This window comes from Pteropus vampyrus, unplaced genomic scaffold, assembly GCF_000151845.1.
Source record: "Pteropus vampyrus isolate Shadow unplaced genomic scaffold, Pvam_2.0 Scaffold68, whole genome shotgun sequence".
Classification (NCBI taxonomy): domain Eukaryota; kingdom Metazoa; phylum Chordata; class Mammalia; order Chiroptera; family Pteropodidae; genus Pteropus; species Pteropus vampyrus.
In genome coordinates, this window is record NW_011888849.1 from 4,016,721 (window position 1) to 4,020,394 (window position 3,674).

The window sequence follows — 3,674 nt, forward strand, 5'->3', positions numbered from 1 at the left end:
ACATGCCATGCATATGTGCATATATTCAGTATGTATGCATGTACTCTATATGCTATTTATGTACATACCACACACAAAATATATGTCCACACACTATATGTACACAGGCGTGTGTGTGTACACTGTATATGTATATATGCACATACACTATACATGTATATACAGTACATATGTACAAACACATTTTATACACACTAAACATGTATTATGTGTATGAGTTATATATACACACACTATATATAAACATTATATAGAGAGAAACTATATACATATGCCCACTATATATATATCCCTACTGTTTCTCTCCACACACACAAACACACACACACACACACACACACACACATGCACTCATACACACACACATGCTCACACATACACACACGACCATTTATCTCTGCCCCTAGTACCATGCCTCATTCTTAATAAGTATTATTTCAGTTTTTCATGAATTCTGGAAGCAGTAGAAACACACCTTTGCCATTATTCATGTCTTTCCTCATCTATTTCATCCCCCATCACTAGTTCATCCTAGCTTCCTAACTCAGGCCATGTTCACAACCCATAATATCTGTTCTAGAGAAGGTCATGGTCTACTGTAAAAGTGAGTCAAGCAAGCAAAAGCATCTAATCTAATGTAGTCAGTGCTATAATGCAGGGTAGTAAGAGATTGTTAAGGGAGCCCAAAGAAAGAAGGGTTGGTTGAGCCATAGAAATCTGGATTTGTATGTGTTCACCAGGCAGGGTGAAGGGCATACCCAGCAGAAGAAACAGAGCTGCAGAATTAGAGAAGAATGAAGAAACTTGACATGCTTTAAACATAGTATGAACTCAGAGTCCTGAGAGAACAAGGAAGGAAAGTCAAGTTATGTTGTTTTGTCTCTTGATAAGTCATTCAAACTGCTTAGAACTGTTTGCTCAGCTACTTATGTCACATGGTTATTGTAAGATTATATATAAAATTGCTTTGAAACAATTGTTGGGGCTTGCCATTATTTGTTGATTTATAACGAGTACATGAATAAATGCATTGTAAACTGGACTTAGAAGTGACATGTTAAGAAGCATAGGTTATGTTCTCAGGCCAATGAAGGGGTTGGGGTGGGAGTGCCCTAGATTTTAAGCAAAGGAGTGATGAGATTCCATCTTATGTAAAGGTAACTGGCAGCAGAGAATGGTGGTAGTGAATCCAGTTAGGAGACCATTGCAGGTTCTGCCTGGATTCCAATCCTGGCTCTGCCACCTGTGAACTTTGTGACCTTGAGCAATTTAATCTCTCTGAGGCTCAATTTCCTCATCTGTCAAAAGACGGTGGTAGTACCTACCCCTAGAATTGTAGTGTGTAAAAGGAAGATATTTAGAGAGTCTGGCACTCTGCCTCACATACACTCTGTAATAGAAACTCTTTTGTTACGAGCTGTTACAGAAAGGTTATCACAAGTGAGAGAAGATATGCCTGTCCCAAAACAAGTGGAGATGACGTGGAGAAGAAGACATGCGTTTCTCTTTTATTATAAAAGTAAGACATGCTCATGGAAAAATTTTAAATGCTAGAGAACAGTATAAAGTAAAAAGTAACTTTCATCCCCATTCGATGAATTTATTCCCACGTCAGCTGTAATCAAAGTTAACTCTTTTTTGGGTATCAAACCAGAGGACAGTCATTTAGTGTGTCTCTCTTTCTCCCTTTCAGATGAGATGCGTTAATTTGTTTTTAAAAGTTAAAAAAAAAAAAGAAGTTAGTGTGAACAGAAATTCTTTAGACAAAGGCCCAAGGGCATTCTTCCCCTCCCCCCAAATATCTTTTGCTTATTTCCTTTTTCTAATACCTTTTGGTCACTACTCAAAAAAAGAAGAGAAACTTAAGTTATCTTTCTTCCATAGCTTGCTTGGGTGACTTGCTTGGGTGACTGTTCTGTACCTGAAACAGCAGGATGAAGGCCAAGCAAAGTTTTCCTTGCTCCTTGCAGCTGGAAGATTTCTTCGCTCTCCTCGTCTCATGCCCACTTCATTGACACCTCTTACATTAACTTCACTCTGTGCCTCCTCTACTAGAAAGAAAGGTCCCTGAAGGAAGGGACCTCTTCAAGGATCTTACACTTGGACAGAACTCAATAAATGTCTCTTGATGTAGGCTCTAGAGTTTGGAGCCTGTAATCGCTGGGTTTGAGCTGCTCGATTTTTTTTTTTTTTTTTGGATTAAATCATTGAATCACTCTGAGCATCAGTTTTCCTCTCTGTGAAATAGGTGGAGATCGGGGTAATAATAACTTGCCTGCTTCCTCAGGCTGCTGTGACAATCAAGTGAGATAGAGCAGTAGGACGCTGTGTGGAAGAGTGAATGCTGTCTGTGCCAACTGTGAGCATGTGGGCCTTAGGCATCTTCGAAGATAGAAAGGTGCTATGTATCCTATCTCCCCCCGTCTCTGCCATGACAGTACTTCTTCACAGCTTCCTTCATCCAGCCACTGCCTCTCAGGCTCCATACCAGCCTCCTTTCCTTCTATTCCTTTCCTCTGCACTTCCTGGTTCTTGCTTCCCTGCTGAATCTCAGGAGAATATAGGAGGGGGCGGGAGACACCTCAGAGAGACCAGGGTTAGAGAAAGCTGGCCCCAGGACAATGTGGTTTGTAGTAGTAGCCAGAGCAGTAGTATTTGCACCAGTCAGAAGCAGTGTCAATCTGAGACACGCCAGGAGGGGGCTCTTCTTTCTGTTCCAAGAACCTCCAAGCCAAGAACCGCAGCCTGCTATGTAAGCAGAATTTGGCAGCAAAGGGCTTTTAAAAGAAGGAGGCTTTTGCTATTGGACACTAACAAGGAAAATGTCACCCTCTACTAGGCAGTCTGAGCCCCCCAGTTAGGTGAATAAAAGAAAGAGTGATCCATTCTTGTCAATGGTTTTGATCTGCCTGAGATAAAGCGTTGCTGAGGGAATACAACTCATGTACTAACACTATCAGAGATTCTATGAATGCGAAGTCTGTTGAGTTTCCCTATTTTATGAATAAGGAAACAGAGGCTCAGATGAGAAGTGACTTCCCTGAAACACACAAGTGGGCCAGAACTCAAAGACCTATGTATGCTCTTTCTGTTTCTCCCTGCTGCTTCCTTCCCCTCTCTGGGTCCTCAGAGCAAAGAGGGGCTGTCTTTTGCTGAAATTCAGAGATGTGGTTATAGGACACTGCTTAGAAAATTTTGCAGTCCATATTTTTGTTAATCATTTGCATGAACACAACATAAATAGCTCTGCTTGTTTTGTAGCAACTTGAGAGAAGTGTTTATTTGAAATTTTGCTAAGATCTATCCTGCCACATAATTTGCAGGTAATTGGTGTGAACTTTTATTTTATCCCCGTGAACTCTGAAAATCTCTGCTTAGAAAATGGTTTAAAAAGCATCCACATGACGGAATACAACTCAGCACCAAGCAGGTATGAGCTACTGATGTGTGCAACAACAAAGATGAACCTTAAAATAATTATGCTGAGTAAAGAACACCAGACCAAAAATGTGTGCACTATATGGTCTATTTATAGGGTGTGTGTATGACATGTTTCCATTAACATAAGATTTCATAAAATGCAGATAAATCCATTGTGACAGAAAGTAGGTCAGTAGTTCTTTGGGGGAGGGCGAGCGGCTTCAAAGAATCACCAAGGGGCATAAGAAGACTTT